Raw genomic sequence first — 18,388 nt, 5'->3', positions numbered from 1 at the left:
GTCTCTGTGTGTAAGTGGGGAAAATTCACATTCCAGGCCCTATTCATGCAGGGGCAGGAAATAAGGTAATATAACCAACATTTAGGGGATAGAAAACTATAAAAAGCTGCTATTACAACTCAGTGTATAGGCTTGAGTGACCTAGAGTGTCACATTATATAATGTCAAAACACGAGAGGATAGAATGAGTTACTGACATGGCTGATGCACAGGAAGAGAAGTTGCCAAGAGGCCAAGGCACAGCTATGTTACTGAAAGCTATATATTTGCCTTTTGAGATAATTTTTTCAGAATAGTAAAATATTTGTTTCACTGAGATTGTTTTTCCGAAACACTTGTTGAGAACAAGTTCCTGCCGTGATGCTGGGTGCCACAACCTCAGCAGCAGAACTGGGGACAGGCTGCAGGTGCTGAAAGAACACAAGACACAGAGGTAGGTGGTTGAGTCTCAGGCTGGGAGACTGAAATATGGAGGAAGCTCTGAACCTCCTTATTAGTAAGGGTACCTCTTAGTTTCTCTCTTCCTTTTCACCACAATTTAAATTTATTACAAACAGGAGTTTGACAGTCTTTCCTGGGATTCTGTCTGTATCTGTTAAAGCATAAAAATGGGAATAGGAACTTTCATCTCCCTCCCCCACTTTGGCATGCAGGGACCAAGAACTCTGCTCCCTGTTGATAGACAAGACAGCGTAAGACACACTGTCGATCTCACTACAGACTTTGCACTCTTTGTATACATTCTTATGGGGAACCCTCGATAATCCCAACAAGCATGACTGTGCCACATCCAGGAGCCTGTTGGGAAAAAGCTTTGAGATCTTCTGTGTTCACATCCAAGGTGCGGCAACAAGAGTTGAGCTGAAGATCCCAGCGTCTTCTCCATTTGTCCCGGGTAAGTATTCAAACCTAAGATGCTCTAAAGTTCAGAACTGTTGATATCTTATACTTCAAGAAAAAGGATAGCGTGTGTGGCTGTGAATACAATAAGAGACAAGCTCCAATCTTTGCCCAATAATCACTCACACAAACCAATTTAACTATAAATGGTGTCGCTGGGGCTGGTCCCGTGGCTGAGTGGTTAAGTTTGCGTGTTCCCTTTCAGCTGCCCAGAGTTTCACCGGTTCAGATCCTGAGTGTGGACCTAGCACTGCTCACTGAGTCACGCTGAGGTGGCATCCCACACAGCAGAACTAGAGGGACCTACAACTAGAATATACAACTATGTACTGGGGGGCTTTGAGGAGAATAAGAAGAAAAATAAAGATTGGCACAGATGTTAGCTCAGGGCCAATGTTTAAAAAAGATAAAATAAATAAATAAACAGCATCACTGAGATCTGTAGGTGGAAACACAAACACGAGCCTCTTGGGGGAGACTCATAAACATTAAAAATACTATCCAATGTACTATAAACTGTTTCTTTTAGGAATATTTCAAATAGAAGGCTTCTGTTTTTCAGGTTTATGGTGTGCCGAGCATCTTTTGCAAGGCTAAGAACTCTTCCTAAAGTCACTATATAGCCTTCCTGAGCTGGGTTTTACTAATTCTTAGAAAATTGTCAAGGAACAATGACCTGACTCCCGCTGCTCCTGGACCTGCAGACCCCACTCTTCTCTCCCTGCAAAGCCACTTTCTTCTCCTGTTTCCCACCACAAACCCTCTTCTAAGTCTTCTACTTCCATAAATCCTATATGTTCCTTAATGAATTTAGATTCTTCAAAACAAGCCAGAAGGCCCTCCAGGCAAATGGAGCTTTCTTTCCAGACATCATCATTTACATGTTGAAGCACAGAGACACCGTCTGCTTGAACAGAAGGAAGGAGAAACCCACAAGGGGAAATAAAACAGAAATTGATATAGCCAAATAGTAGAAAAACATATTTGTACATACATAAAAATATACACTACATACACATACACAGATGTAAATAAATAGTTTTTCATCATATCAAGGTTTTAAAATTTATTTAAATGCTAAAACTGATACTTTATGGAAAATTAGTTTTTCTTCCATATCTTTGATTATCTGCCATTTTTTCATTTTAAATTGTATCTGTGTCTTCTGGGTTCTTTCATTTTTCTGCTTTTATCAAGATCCAACTTTTAAAAAATTGCTCATCAATTCTATTTATTTTTCTCATCAAGTTATGCTTACACATTTATTAATACAATTTCCACACTTTCCTTGGTTTTTTTTGTTTTTCTTCTAATTTCTTGAATTGCATGCTCTGTTAACTAAATTTTGATCTTCATTGCTAAAGAAAGTGATGTTAAATAATAGATTTTAATATCACTATTACCTGCCGTCCCTTGACCAAGGAAGCATGTCTCACATGGGCTTTCTTGTCAAAGAGTGAGAGAAAGCATTTTGACCTTGGGAAAACATTTGTGTGTATTTTCTTCAATCGCCTTTCTAGGCTGCAACTTCTCTTCATCATGGAGCTATTGCATAGGAGCAGGCTCATCTGTCATCTGTGTGTCTCTCAGAGCACAGTCATCTCTCTGCCTCACCAGGGCAGGCTCGAGTTGCTAGACTTTCTGTCTGCAACGATTGGCATGGAGGCCAAGTCATTTGTCACAGATTCTTGTATCCTTGAGTCTGAAAATCCAATCTTTGGAAGGGAAGCCATCAGTCCTGGACCATGCTTTTACCAGTTTCTGAGCTGTGGCTGTAGGTAGACCCCAGGTGATGGCAGTGAGAGGCTGGGACGTGCGTGCTCCTCCAGGACTAGAGAAGAACCACAGCACAGTTCCTGCAGAGCCTCAGTGAACGCTCCTCCCCAGCAGAGGAGCAAAGCTGGGGCCTGGCTTCACACTCAACCAGAATGGAAGCTGCACGGGGTACTGCAACATGTCCTGATGGAGTCTGTGATCCCAGATGACACATACCTTAAAGGTGGCATTGATTATGGAAGAGATAAGGAGAGAAAGACTTGCCCCTTCAGGGAATTCTTCATTCAACACAGAGGAGCTTCAGGGAGTCACCTACTGAGGAAGGGACATTTGGAAGAAATTTAGAAAGTTCTGAGGGCACCTGTATGTCTCCAACGCCCCATTCAGACCATCTTTCCATAGGACCTCCTGTGTTTTCTGTTGTGCCTGCAGTCACAGAGGCGCAGCACAGAAGTAAGGCCACGTGCGGGCATTCAGGCCTTGTTACCCTTTCCCGTTCGTATCTCCTGGCTCAGCTGCACATCCCATGCTGACCTTTGCCTCCATCGTTAGTTTTTCTACAGAATTCTTTCTGGCCTGATGCCATGAATCAGTCTGTGATAATATGAGAGCATGCATCAGTCCCATTCTAATTTCCATATTAAGATCTGCCAAGAAAGAGCCTGCTGCTATTGAAGGTGTCAGTGAGAGAGAGAATAGCCTTGAGGAGCTGTTATAGGCTGACGTTTTAATGAACTGAAGCTCACACTTTAGGCAGGAGAGATGGGTGAGTAAACTGCCCGTGTTCCCCTTCACTTATGTGGAATCTCACCCATTGAATAATGGAAAATATCTAACTATCTTTATCTCCTCTCTTAGCAAGTGTCTTCCACACAGTTTTGAGAAGATACAGAAAATTTTGCACGTACTTGGTGTTGTAGTAGAAGAAAAGATTTTATGACCTCAGTTGATAATCATGGCTGTGTCAGGACAGAGAAATGATTTTCTATTTCATCAGCACAAGGAGAAACAGCTGTAAAGAACAAGATGTTTACAACCTTCAAGAGATGTGGACCAGATCTAAGGCAACAAATCAATCAAAGATTACAGAAAGTTGTACGAGGTTTTCTCCATCAAGTCTGTGGCCCAGTATTCAACAGGATCACGGAGAATATCTGTCTGTGTGACTGGATATCTGAACAGATGATACGTGTTCTGTTGTTTCAGTTTTGCTCCCTTTTCTCCCTTTCTCTCTACCTTCTTCTACCCTGCCCATCCTTTACTCCCAATACATGTGTGCAAGATAATGCACCAGTGGTACCATAAATTGAAAATACTTGGCTTAAATTCAAAGCCAGGAATATTCAGAACACAGTTTATTCTTCATAATGTATTAGATGTATGATCATGGGCAAAATCATTTGTCTTTTCTGGGTGCCCATTTTTTACCTTTAAAAATTTATTTGTTATACTGTGCTAGAATATGAGTTAAGCCCTTGAAAGATATTTTCTTGTCTGATCATCAAGACAACTTCTGAAAAGATTATTATTATTATTATTATTATTATTATCCCAGTACACAGGTGATAAAACTGAGTTTTAAAATGTTTAATTACAGAATTGAGAGTTGGACACATGTCCATCCAATCCATAAACCTACCCTCTTAGATCACTCATTATATTGCTTTAACTAATGGCCATAATTTCTACTTTCCATGTTTTAGCAATAATTGAATTACATATATATGCCAATAGTCTTGCATAATACATGCCGCATAGTAATTACACAACTAGAGAAGCACCAAGAAAAAAAGCTGAAGAGGGCAGTCAAGGCAGGAAAGTAGGAAATGACTTGAGCTGCTTGTAGTAAATATTTTCCATGACATGGAGTTCATAGAATTGACTTTTCTTTTTTCATTTTGGCTCCTATATGAAAATCAATATTTTAAAAGCTAATATATTTTACTTTTAGAGTAGTTTTAGGTTTGCAGAAAAATTGAGCAAAAAGTACAGAAAGTTCCCATATATCCCTCTAAACCCACCCACAGGGAAAAAAAAATTGATTTTCACATTCTTACAGATCAAATAGAATACAGAAAAGCTGACTTTTTTTGTTTTATCATGCTCCATAATGCTTCTGATGGTTACACGACATGTCAGCATGGCATTATATTTTTATACAGAGTTGCAGACGGCACAAAGTAATGAGAAGAGTGGGCTCATCACAATGGAGAAGGGCTATGTACTCATCACATCCATTCCACTCCGTACTTACGGGCTCCTGGGATGCTGCTCCCAGCTAATCGTGGCCTAGCCTGAGTCATGGTTTCCCCTCTCAGCCTTATTTGTTTCTAGGCTTGACCTACTGTATGACTTGAATACTGTTTTACTTGTCCCTTCAAAGGCTAAGGGAAAGCACAGTTGCACAGCTCCATGTAGTGATTAGTGATGTCCTGCCTTGTGTGAAAATATACAGATGCGTTGTAAGGTGCCCTATGATGTTTGCTTTAATCCATCATGTGTAACAGCATTCATTTTGTGCAGATCATCTTCATAACTAGTAATTTCTGAAAAATACAAAGGAGTAGAGTTTTCCTGTACCCTCTCTGAGAGCATCACTGTAACAGGAAGGCTCATGACCTGTTCCAGAATTGTGGTATCTGATGAGAATAAAGGTGCTCTCAATTTAATCTTTGAGCTCAGGAGGGCAATATAAGTTGTAAAAGGCACAGCATTTTCTAGCTGGATAACTGGTGCTGTAATAGCAGAAAATACTCTAGTTTTGCTGAACTCAATACAGTGATTCCTGGATTGCTGAGATTTTTCCATTCTGTGTACGACATCATCACCAGAGACACGCCCAAGGAGGAGATGTGGTTATTGATTTGAAACTTTTTTTTCTTTTTCTAACGTAAACATTTATTGTTATAAATTTTCTTCTAAGCATTGCTTTCTGTTGTTTAGTGGAGTTCTCAATAAATATAAATAAGTTCAAATTTGTTGACAGGGCTGTGCAGGTCTGCCGTGTATGCTAGCTGAGTTCTAACTACTTAGCCTATTACTTATTGATCACAAAGGGTTAAGGTCTCCAAGTGTAATTGCAGATCTGTCTATTTTTCCTTTCAGTTTTGACGGCTTTAGCTTTAAGTATTTTGAAGCTCTGTTGTTAAGTGCACACACATTAACATTGTTATGTCTTCTTAGTAAATTTGTCCTCTTATAATTCTGCAACATCCCTATTTATTTCTGTAATATTTCTGTTTCTGAAGTCTAATTTGTCTGACATTAATATAGCCTTTTCAGATTAGTGTTTGCATGGGTATCTTTTTCCATATTTTTACTTTTAATCTACCTATGTCATTATATTTAAAGTGAATGTCAAAGTAGTTCATTTGAGAGATGAGGGTGATTTGAGTAAAGAGCTAGCTGTGGAGATAGTGGCAGAGGTTAGATTATGGGTTGATTTTTAAGAAAAGCCAGCTGGATTTCATGACAGATTAGATGTGTTGACCTTAAAAAAATAGCCAATTATTTTTCCAGCAAAAATGGGTTCATTTGGGATCGGCAAAGAATTACAATTCAGGGTCTAAAATCATGGTGAGCCACATGCAAGTCCCTCAGCAGCAAGCGAAGAGAAACTCTTTTATAGAAGGTAAGAGGAAGCTGGAAGGGCTATTGTAAACAGAGACCATTGAAGAAATTGCAAATTTGATGTGTGTTGGCTTTTTGTTGGCTGGGTGGTGACAGTGTCTCATTGGCTGAGCTTCCTGCTATTCAAGAAGAGGAAGTCTTTTTCTTCCTGTTGGGCCCTGTTAGTGACACAGGGCATGAGAGCTCTCTCTTTGCACCTCCCAACTCCAACTCCAATTTAATAAGGTTTCTGTTTATTAATTTGACAGATGTAAGCAGGGAGAGAAAAACAAGAGTCAAAGACAACTCTGAGGTTATGACCAGAGATACTGAAAAAAATGCAGGTGCTATCAATTGAAAAACAGAAGGTAGTGGGAAGAGCATGCTGGAGGTGAGTTCAGAAGGTGAAACATCAGAAGTCAGTATTGGTCACATTAAGTTAGAATCCTGAACCTCTAGAATGCAGTATCTCCAAGTAGAAGGAGAATATGCATACACGTTTCTCTGTTCTAGGTCTTATTTAACATGACCCAGCAGTAAAAGAAGGAGCACAAATGTTCCTGTTTATCCTCCGGAGACAAGCACTCCCCAGAGCTTTGGTCGCCACCCTGCTCAATGAGAGATCTTGATAAAAACAGTTTAGGCTATGTCCTTAAGTCTCTGAAAACCTCAGTAACTCTGAAGTTTTGTGTTCAGCTCCCCCTACAGACTCAGTCACTGTGTCACTCAAAGCACAGAAGTACTCAGCCGAGTCACTCCAATGGGCTGATGATTTTCTCAGATGGAAGGAAGTTTCATTCTTCTTAAATTCAGCCTCAAAATCTTTAATGCCTTTAACCCGGGTGTTCCCTGAATAGTACTTGAGGAGAAGCTGGGGGCCTTGGCTAGGGTACTGGACGTACCAGAAGAGAGTAGGAGATCCACTATAGGAATAGATGCACCTCAGCTCCAGAGAGGCTCCTTCAGAGACACTGATGTGGTCGTCAGGCTGGGTCACTGTCTGGGCTCCGGTTCCTCCTGAAAGATCAATGCTGAGTCAGTGAGACCAGGACAGACAGACCAACCTATAAGGAGACAGTGTCACTATTCAGATTTCCATCGGAACAATGTTCCTTCTTTGGAGGCAGGAGCATGGGATACAATGTTACTTACTCACTGTGAAGAGCATTCCAAGCAGCAGAATGGTCATTGAGAACATGGCTAGGCAGTGAGGAAGCTGGAGAGCTATATTCTGGAAGATCTTTCCTGAGGAGCAGGAAGGAATGTTGCCAGAGTATGCTGAGTCCCTCGTAACTGAGAAAATCTGAGATGCAAGAGATCCCTGTTTAGGCCAGTTCTACGGACTATTAATAAGAGATGTTTCCTTAGCAAGGACTGTTCCTGGTGTTGAGCCTACTCAGAATGCACCCCTCAGTGAGCAGTGAGGTGAAGGAGCTCACAGAACTTTCCTTAAAGACATTTCCAGTTTATGCAACATCGCCCTCTGGAGGTCAAGTATAGAAACAAATTGAGTCTTAAGGTTTTTTGGTCCCATCACCTTCCTCCTCATATCTAGGTTTGAATTTCTTAGCATTGTAATCTGATGAGAGTGTTTTCAGGAGTCCACTTAGTAAGAGTCTCTTTTAATCTTATGAACTAAGTAGCATTATTTAATCCTATGAAGTAAATCATATTATCATCCTCATTTTATAAATGAGGAAACTGGAGCATGGAAGGAAGGATGTAAATTGTCCAAGGTCACGGTAAGTGACAACTGAAATTTGTCCCATTAGTATGATTCAAGAATCCACATTATTAGTCACTGATAATTTAGCACTATAACCCTTTAAAGTAGATATTATCCTCACTTAATAGAAGGGAAATCAAGTCTATATGAAGTTGAACAATTTGCCCAAGGACACACCAGGTCTAGAACTAATCCTGTTGGACTCCAAGCCCAGCTCCTCACCCACTGTGTTATCTATGATATGGTATTGCCCTCTAAGTGCAGATTTAATTTCATCAAGAAAAATACTAAGAGAAAAACTCAGAAGAGAATAGAAACTAAAGACAATCCCCAAGGAACACAAACGCTGAATGGACAGGCAGTTGGAAAAGTATCAAAGAAACCCCAAAGAGTAGTGCAGAGAGGGAAGTGGGAAATCAGAAATGACTGGTGTTCTGAAAGAGAAGGGAAACGAGTTTTAAGAAGGAAGGAATGTCCAACAGAGCAAATGCTCAAGAAATGTCTGTCTAGTAAGATGATAACTAGAAGGTGTCTATTGCTTTTCAACAGCACAAAGATCATGTTTGAATTTTTTCAACAGAAGTTAAACTCAGTGGGATGAGAAATGGAGATGAGACAAGGAAGAAAAAAATCTGAACATAGAAATCCCTTTCCAGAAATTCAACTCTGAAGAGGAGGAAAGAGACATGGTGTTAACTAGACAGGGATGTTGAAGTGGTAATAGCAGGGTTTTTAAAGATCGGGATATATTTACATGCTTTTGGAAAGGATCTATAAGCAGTGGATCAAAGTTCTGAAGAGATAAATAGAATTGGAACAGGGACCAGAGGTAGAAGAACCACGTTTCAGCACAGTGAGGAACAGTTATTTCCAATGTTACTGGAATGGAGGAGGAAAAGATTGGTGTAGATTTCAGTAATTTTTCAGGGTGTGAAGGCAGAAATTTGAAACATCTATTAATTTCTAGTGGAATTGTTTTTGTTTTTATGAGTAGAAATTATATGCCTCCCAAGAATGGAGAAGGTTCTGGGTTAAAATGTCTGAGGAGTATGAGAATTTTTGAAACTGTCACTGTAGGAAATGACAATGGGAGACAACTGTAGAGATAAAGAATTCTTTCCTGGCAACACTGTGGGCCTAGTTAGTGTTGAAGATGACAACAGGTATCAATGACACCAGTCTGTACACCTGTGTGATTATCTTGAACTCTGCTTAACAGATGAAGTACACATTATAGGAAAGTGGATATTGATCCGTGATTGAGAATTAATGAAATCATTGATAGAACACAGAATTGGGACAAGAACAATGAGACTAACGACTAAAGATTCCTTGAAGTAGGACCACGGATTTTAAATGTTTAGATAAGAAAATAAAAGACAGGAAGCCTCTGAGAAATAAAATGACAATAAAGCTATCAGGACAGTAAATGATCACATATCGTCCAAGAGCAAGTGCTGTAAAAGGAGCTGAGTATAAGAATCTAAGCATGCAAGGTTTCAGACAGGATGTAAGATTTCAGAGGAGCAGCATCTAACTGGATAATTACCATCAGAACTTTCTAGAGTGTGGCCATGGGCGTTAATGGCTAAAGGGAATTCTAGTTACCAGTCTTTAAAGTTGAGAGTTCAGGCTTCTCTTTGAATTGACCACCTGGACATTTAAGTTCTACAGTGTTTCAGGTCACAGTGGAATCTTCTGAGCTGTGTTAAGTCCTCAGTCTATAAGGAAGAGTATCTGGTGTTTATAAAGATGGTAGTGAAAAAAGGGGTAGGGAACAATAGGGGTGAAAGACCTGGGTCTGAAAGGTACACAGACAATAGTTTGGTTTTTGGGGGGTGGTGAAGAGAATGCTCTTACGGTCTCTAAATCTGAGGTGTTGCAGATGAGAGAGAATAAGGGGGAAGGACGAGAGGAAGAAACTGTATTCCAAACAGTCAGCTTTCAGTGAAGGCATGTGGAAGAAATTTTCACAGGGGCTGTTGAATGTTTACAACAAAATGGGGATGAGAGGCCAAAGTGGAAAGATGTCCATGCGACAATAAGAGGCAGTCAGGTCAATTTAGAAAATAAATAGTCAAATTCCTTGGTGAATCATTCGTTCTCTGGAAGGAGTCATCACAGGTAGGACTGAATGTGCTTCCAAGGGGTCCTTGCACAAAGGAACACGGCCACAGTAAGGTCAGATGGTGCTCAAATCCCTCAGCCAGTGCCATAAATGAGTAAATTCTGACTATCCAGATGGATTCAGCTCTCATCCACTACACTACATTACGTTATAAAGTCTGCATATGCTTCTATATATAGATAGAAATAGTAGAGAAAAGTATCTGCCTCACACTCAAAGCCCACGTGGTAGAGGGCACACCTGGAGCACGATCCTTGGAGCCCTGTGATCACTGTACTCATTGCTTGTAAATAATTGCCTGGGTCTCTGCCATGGAGGCTGTAATGTGATGGAAGACTTTGGAATGTTCATTTAGGTTGATTGTGAATCTTCTTTCTTGCTTTCCTGTCTACTGAAACTTTAAGTATCTGACCCCTCTACATTTTTTCTGAACATTATCTCTCCCTTATCTTTTCTTGCTTCCTTATCTCATATGGAGTCTGAAGACAATCATTCCAAAGCTCTTTTATAAATGCCACCAATCAACACATTCCTCTCTTCCATTTCACCAGACTGCCAGATCCAAAGACAGGATGAACTCTCTTACCCACTATTACAGCAAACTGGAAACACGCACTAAATTCTGAGGTAATGATAATTACGGCAAAGATGTTGGCTAACAAATCTTATTGACCATATAACATGCCACAATGCTATGGGAGCCCTTTAATGTTTAAGGCCATGGCAGGTACTGCTTGTCACCTACAAATAGTGGATGCATTTCTTCATCCTTGCTAACAGAATCCTGATGTTCTTTTAATTCACAATGTTCCTGGATAAAAATGGATTCCCTTCCCCAGATTTTTGCAGCTTGGGGTCACCGTGTATTCTGTTCTGATCAATAAGGGGCAAGTATCCTGAAGATTTGTCCTCCTTTCCTATTCAACAGACTGTTCCACTTTTCCCAATGATGCAAACTGTCCATAGTCAGGCTCCTTGGACTACATTTCTGAGGTCAAAAGTCCTACATTTGCATCCCACATGGAGGCAAAAGACCATTATCACATTTCTCATCTATGGTCTCTTAATAGAGAGCCAGAGCTTACTCATGGTCTGAAGTATGTTTATTTAAAAAATGTGTTTTGACTCAAATATTTCAGGCACAAAAAAGGAAAACTGGATTGAAAACGCCTGAAATTTCCATTTCAGTTCACACACCACCTTTTAATTAATATGAGGCCATCGTATCATTTTAAAGTTTTCATTGGAATATAATATACATATAGGAAAGTATAAATTTATTGTATGTGTTCAGTTTGATAAATTTTCACAAAATTGACACACCCTTATAAACAGCATCCAGATCAAGAATCAGACTCTTACCAACACTTCAGAGCTCCATTTATGATCTTTATGACATTGTCCCATGGGTAATACCATCCTGACTTCTTTTTTTGTAATTGTTTTTTTTCATTCCGATAACTTTATTGAAAGGTATATCTCATTGTACCAAAATGTAGCGGTAGTTGGCTAGGTTAGCTCTGCCAATTCAAAATTAACACTGATGTATTCAGAATCCTGAAATTTCCCTTTTGGGAAAATTGAAAAGTTATCCGAAAAACATGGTTTACAAAAGTATAAGACACATTGTGGTTCTTTGGTTTCTTTTTCCAGTGCATATTTATCCATAACAGGATATCAAAATTGGGCACAGCCATCCTGGATGAACTCAAGCTCCACACTGCACTGAGTGACCATTCACAGCACTTTTAGCACTGTAGATCTCCTTAGATTCACTGACTTAATAGAAAATCCTGAACTCTACCCTCAGTAATCGCATAATTATGAAGATGCCTGCTTAACTTTCTTTTGGCACAGTAGGAACAATTAGTGAAAATATACTATCTTCCTTTTAAACAAAATTGCAAATTAGAGGGCCAGCCAGGTGGCACAGTGGTTGAGTTTGCATGTTCTGCTTCAGCGGCCCGGGGTTTGCTGGTTCAGATCCTGGGTGTGGACCTATGCACTGCTTGTCCAGCCATGCTGTGGTAGGCATCCCACATATAAAGTAAAGGAAGATGGGCACGGATGTTAGCTCAGGGCCAGTCTTCCTCAGGGAAAAGAGGAGGATTGGTGGCAGATGTTAGCTTAGGGCTAATCCTCCTCCTCCAAAAAAAATTGTAAATTAGAACAAGGACAGTTTTATAAAAATAGTCCTTAGTCTTTAGCAAAAACTTCTGAGTGTTAAGTCAGCGCGTTTTCGGAGGGCTGTTACTTTACTTTGAGTTACAAATACAACAAAGACTAATTTTCTTGATGGGACTAGGCTGAGGCAGATTTTGAATAAAATGTTTATCATGGATACAAACCACCTGTTTCCTGAAACAACAGTAAAGATAATTTACTATGCCCAAATCAGTAGGGTTGTAGTTTTCTTTGTATAAAATGTCATCAAATTTAAATGTAATTCCTATGTAGCAACAAAGTCCACATTTTGTCTGGATTATCTATTACTTGCATTATGGGTGCCAAGAAACCACTTTCACCGCCTAGAATAGTTACTTATTAGGCCTTGAAAGTGCATTTGTGAAATGTTGGTTTTGCTGTAAATCTCTTAATTTAAAATTTCAATTAAGTAGGTTACCATTTTTAATTCCACCTAAACACAATATATTGACCCAATAAAGAAAGTTGGATCAACGTCAGAAATGAAGATTCACAGCTTATCTTCCTAGGCTCGTCTTTAGCATTTCACATTCATGTCCTCAGCTTTGATCTGTATCCCTCACACAGGAATTCAAATTTAAGCATAATTCCACTACCACATAATGTTAGTTAAGCACTTTTCCCAAATCTGAGAACATCAATGCCAATCTACTTGTGATGTTTTGAGGCTTCACAGCTTCAATCCATTATAAAATTCTGGAATCCATGGCTCAGGATTGTGGAGAGAGGCTTCAGAGAAGAGCTTTTTGTTGCTGTAACAATCCTTGGAATGCTTCTGAAGACATTCTACTCCTTCTGTTAAATCTACACACTTCTGGGCTTGGCTCTCCAATGGACTCATAGACAATGCCAAAACAGAAAGCATTGCTTTAGAAAATATGATCCTGCAGTAACATGCCTTAAGTTGAACTTCTAGTCTTTCAAAATTAAGGCCATTCTTCCTTTCAAATGGCAAATTCCCTTGAATGAGTGAATAATAGAGTTGGCAGAAATTGAAAGGCAGTAGCAGCTTTGACTTTCCAACACACCTTCTCCAACACAATCTTTTCCATTCTCACCAAGTCTGAAACCGTGAACCTATACTGGCTTATTTGGGTCAAATCAGTTGCCAATGGGACATTCCTTTCCTCTTCTATTGATTTTACAGCCAAATAGAAGCAGCTCAGCCCAACACACCCAAGGTGCTCGGGTGGTACTTCCATTTTGGAAAGGAAACTGTCCAGTAAATTCACAGGTAGAGAAAACGTCTCTGTGTTGAAGCCAAAGAACTGAGTTAGACTAAGATCTTTTACTTCAAATTCCCTGAGCCTTGCAGTCATTCTCAGACCATTATCGTGTGCAGATTCAATTAGTCTCAAGCCACAGACCTTTGGCTGACATCCATCCGGACTCCTGTTCCAACAGCGCATTCAGCTGGTGCAGCAGTTTGAGAGTCTGTTGTCAGTACCCCTATCATCTTGATCGCGACTGTGGCTCCTCAGCAGTAAGCATCCTCTTGGGCCTGCTCTCACCTCACCCCACGATATCAGATCCCAGAGGCCCATGAGAGGAGGGGACTCCTGGGCAAGAGGGGAGAGGCCCTGGGAGGGGAGCCGGTCTGGGAGGAGGTTCGCAGCGCCGCCCAGACAACACTGCCCTCCTCAGGCTCAGCTCCGAGCCGCCCTCCTGACTTCTACAATACATTGGTATGCCTGCTTTTGTAACTTAGAGACATGTAACTTATCCGCCATTCTGAGAAATTCCTGCTTAAAACTCTAGCCTTTTCTATCAATTAACTTGCTTTCTTATTGAAGATCATTTTTTTAACCAAAATGAGCCCTCTCGCAATAATATTTGTTGAAAATATCTTCTATTCGTTGGCCATCATTTTAACTCTTGCAATAACTTAATTTTGATGGCAGTTTTAATACAGTCTAATTTTCATGCTTAAATATTTTTGAATCCTGTTTAAGAAATATTTACCTAACACAAATTAATGAAAAAGTACTGTATTTCTTCTACAAGTTTTCCATTTTTTTTCTCACGTTCAGATCTGTGCTCTATCTGAACAGCCATTTACATATGATGTAAAGGCCAAGATATATTTTTTCATATGACAAATTATTAAATGATACTTATTGAAAAGAGCGTCTTTTACTCTTGGCAAACAGTGCAAATGTTTTTTAAAATTTTTATTGTAATCCTGCTTCAGTATAAATTTTCCCACAAAATTTCATTTTATCGCCCACTTCCGTCTGCTCATCTTATTCTCGTCTTTAATTTCAGTTTTTTCTCCCTTTTTTAGATTTTTGCTGTATGTTTTACAGTCACCACTTATGTATTACATTGATGATGCAGTTTTCAAAACTTTTGTTCTAATTACTAAAATAAATTTTTGGAAGTTTTCTCCTTCCAAACTCTCTTTGTGTCCAGGATATCTTCTTTTCCATGTGCCATGTGTGTATACACATATTTTGTTTCTTACAAAAATTTTCTCTCTTATGTACTTCTAGAGGCAAGTTAACTTGAAAATCGCTTAGCATGTTGGCTCTTTCATGCAATTCTGGTGGATCCAATCAAATATTCTCCTAAATTTAGAATAAATCTCTCAGATGTATTTAACAGGTGGAGTTTGTGAGACATTAGAATCCTCAGTGTGCACGGCTAACAGTCTCTTCCTGATTCAATCTATATTATTTGTAAGAAGTAAAAGTCAGAAGACACCATGTGCCAACAAAGCTCAGAATTCTTAACTCTTGTGATTTTTTTGTGAGATCATCTACCAACGTTAAATCTCTAACGGTCGAACTGGTAGTAGAACTAGCGATGGTTTTGTTAAAAACTACTCATCAAGTTTGTAATTTATGAAGATAAATGTAGCAACATATTTTAAAGCAGAAAACACTCAGTGTAAGGACAGCCACGCTATTCTTTTGACGGTAGAGGATTACTTCTGAACAGACATGAAAAAGAGAAGAATAGAAGAAAAGTCTTTTTTTAACCTTTTAACTACTTTAGATTGGCAAGTACTGTGTATTCTGGGAGCAGAACATTGCTGACTATGTACCTTTACACCTTCTTTGGCTTGTAGTTATGGCAATGGATTGATTGTGGAACCAACTGATGTCTAAATGTCTTTCCTTTTTAGTTTTCCACTTCCTTTTGTGTAAAGTTAGGAGATGTCTCTGCCCCTTTCCAGGAGATTCTAGCTAAATGCCATTCTAACTTTTCAGAACATCTAGTATCAACCACCTTATGACAAAAGCAATATATTAATAATTTTAATACAGAAAGGAGAAATTTATACCACTTGGCATGATCGATGAAGAATGTCACAAATAAAGAGAATTTTGAATTGGAATGAATTGAAGTTTCACAGGAAGAGCTTAACAAAACTCTTGGGGGACCTATTTTACTAATAATGATTGGAAAAAGGAATAAAGAAAGGAAGGAAAATAGAGAGGGAGGAAGGAAAGAAGAAAGGAAAATAGGAAGAAACGAATTAATGAGTACATGAATAAATAGGGATTTTGGAATATATCCCTATCTTTATGCGAGTGATATTGTTGAGCTGTTTGTTGTATTTTTGTAGAAGATCTAACTCATGCCCCTGGTTAATTTATTGTATCCTTAGCATTTGTCAGTAAAATTTTCAGTCATGAATATTTATTTGTTCTGTAAATATTTATTGAGCACCTACTATTTGTCGGGTACTGTGCTTGTTACTTAGGATACATCAGTAAACAAAACATACAAAACACATGTTTCAGACCTTTGTTTCCAAATATAGGGATGCAGAGGATGGCCTTGGAAGGAAAGGAAAGTGAGACCAAAGACTGTGAAGAAGAGGAAATGAGTGAAAAAAGCAACTGGAGGGATCATGAAAGAGACATGCTAATCTTTGGAAACTGCTACTAACACCTCCCACTGTACTTTCTAGAACTTGAGTACAAATATCTGTTCCATCATCTCTCACTCATGGAATCCAAGCAATTTCCAAAGTATGATAATCATAGAAATTGCATTTCTATACACACCCTACGTACAAATTTCTGAATCTTTGTAAAGATCCAAGAATATACTGAATGCCACTCACATCAAGGATCAGAACTCCTCTCTCCTGCTTTCTCTGCCTTATCTACTAATTTCTCCTATATCCTTTCTGCTTGGGAAAATGCATGACTGAAACAGAGCTAAGGAGGCTTCAGAATCTCTCTACAATCAACACATATTTCTGCTTCCATTTGAATATTTAGGGGGCTAGCACTATCTCTTTATAGGATTAGAGACCATTGATTTTCTCCAACTCATAACTCATAATTCCTACTTAGCATTTTGACATTTTGCTCTAAAATGTGCATCACCTTGTGGGATGGTACTATGATCTTTCCACTGACTTCGTATTTGATTCATTATTTGGGGATATTCTGCTTACTGTTGCTTCCAGTAAGACAAGAATGAAGAACGAAGAATGAAGAATGCTTAGATTTTGGAGGTTGACAATCTTAGGTTTAAAAATAAATTATTAAGTTGATGCTAACACTTATTAAGATTGTGAATAGTGGCAAGTTTTTAAATCTCTTTGAGGCTTAGTTTTCTAATATGTAACATAAGTCTCAGAGTAATTCTTCACCAAATGGTAGTGAAGATTAAATTAATTAAAATAATTAGAGCCTTCCTAAAAAGATACTGACCTCTGAAGCCAAAGAGAAATAAATACTTGATGGATTTCACAATGTAAAAATTAAAAACAACCACATTAAAAAATAAACAAAATAAAAGGTAATATGCTAGAATAAAATTTTCAAACAAATGTGAAAGCAAAGAACAATCTATAGAAATAATTCCTACAAAGGAAAAGAAAAAGAAAAATGACCAAGGTTGGATGACAGAATGCCAATGTATGGAGAAAAAGTTGCTTGAAAGCACCAGGAATCAGAAAAACGCATAGAGATCAAGTATATTTGGATTGTCAAAATAAGAAATACTGGTAATTCTAAATTTGTGCAAGGATGTAAAATGAGCATTCTCATTTACTGTTTGTTGGAGTATAACTGTTTAACATCATATGGACAGCAAGCTGTCAGTTTCTCCAAAAATTTTAAATGTGCCTTGCTTTTAACATAGCAATTCCAATTTCAGAAATCTCATTAAAATAGACACTTCCATACATATACAAAAGTGAATCTACAAAAATTTATAAGACAACATTCTTTGTGACAGCAAAGAAATAGAAACAAATTTTGCATGAATAGGAAAGTAATTAATTAAATGTTGGAATGATTCAAAGTAATAAATAGGCATCGAAAAGAATTAAATGGACTTCTCTACTCTTTTTCTATGCAGAAAGGTCTCCAGGACACTTTATTAAATGAAAACCAAATGGCAAGTTGCAAAAAATTCAAATAAATCCAGTGTATGTGACAAATGGTTTGCATGGGTATATATCTGTGTATATGTGTGTGCAAATGTGAATGTAATTGCATCAGATTATATACAAAGGTATACATATATCTTTATGTGTTATATATATTTATATATATATATACTTGGAAGAAAACAGACTGGCATGATACACCCTAAACTATCAGAACTGACTTTCTCTGAGAGGACAGTGGGAGCTGGGGTGGAATGAAGGAGATACAGCCAGGGGCTTTCACTTTTGCTCTGCCTGAGCCTTTTGTGATGAGATGGATCTGTATGTTGCTGAGGAAGTATCAAAACATGGTGAAAACTCTTTAGAGATGCAGGACCTCCAAACACACAAAAAATTTAATATTCACTTAATTCTTTTTCTTTCCCCAAACTTTTTTCTTCATCACAAATATGCATGCTCTAGACTAGAAACAAAATATAGTTCAGATTTTTCTCAGAGAAAGAGTAATTTGTTTCTGGTAAGTGGAACAACTATAATAGTGTGCGTTTCAGAGTTTGGACTTGCCTCTGGGTCCAAATGAAAGAAGTCTTTGGGACAAGTAGAATAATTTTTATTTTCCTCACCTTTTATATTGAGACTAACCCACTGAAACTCACATTTTATTGATATGAGGAGGCGCCATGACAAA

The 18,388-nt window shown here is 38.5% G+C and overlaps 1 pseudogene; it reads right to left on the bottom strand.

Moving 5' to 3' along the window:
* Nucleotides 1–12,905: 12,905 nt before the first annotated feature.
* On the bottom strand, nt 12,906–13,950 carry LOC103543747 (cyclin-G1 pseudogene; annotated as a pseudogene).
* Between the last annotated feature and the right edge of the window lie 4,438 nt (nt 13,951–18,388).

Source organism: Equus przewalskii, chromosome 1 (genome assembly GCF_037783145.1).
Source record: "Equus przewalskii isolate Varuska chromosome 1, EquPr2, whole genome shotgun sequence".
NCBI classification, from domain to species: domain Eukaryota; kingdom Metazoa; phylum Chordata; class Mammalia; order Perissodactyla; family Equidae; genus Equus; species Equus przewalskii.
Note: the sequence above shows the minus strand (reverse complement) of the source record. Positions and strands in the feature narration are given on the sequence as shown.